Consider the following 486-nt stretch of genomic DNA (forward strand, 5'->3'; position numbering starts at 1 on the left):
AAAAAAACTTTTATCTGGTGGACAATCCTTTCTTTTAAGGATATCTGCTTAACAATCAAGAGTCCAAGTCACGAAGGTTTTAGATCATAACTGTTGTGGTCCGCTTTCAGTTATAAGTACTAGATGACCCGTTGCGCCAATGGCGCAAAGGCCGAATGCAAGCTAAGTATTGGAAGAGTGTGCATTAAAATATGTAAACACAAAATGAAACATGTGGAAATAAGTACAGACTGATGATAGATAGATGGTTGCTCATGATACATGTTTTCTAAGAAGCTTACGGGCGATCATTTACAATGTGATGAGCAAGGCATGTATATAGCCAGAGATATGTTAGACAGATGATCATTTACAATGTGATGAGCAAGGCATGTAGATAGCCAGAGATATGTTAGACAGATGTATCGCTGGACGTTGAGAACAACTTCTCTGAGCCAACTCTTCATAGTAGTAATACTAAGTCATGTAGCAAAGGACTCTTATGAT

Source organism: Triticum dicoccoides, chromosome 3A (assembly GCF_002162155.2).
Source record: "Triticum dicoccoides isolate Atlit2015 ecotype Zavitan chromosome 3A, WEW_v2.0, whole genome shotgun sequence".
Classification (NCBI taxonomy): Eukaryota; Viridiplantae; Streptophyta; class Magnoliopsida; order Poales; family Poaceae; genus Triticum; species Triticum dicoccoides.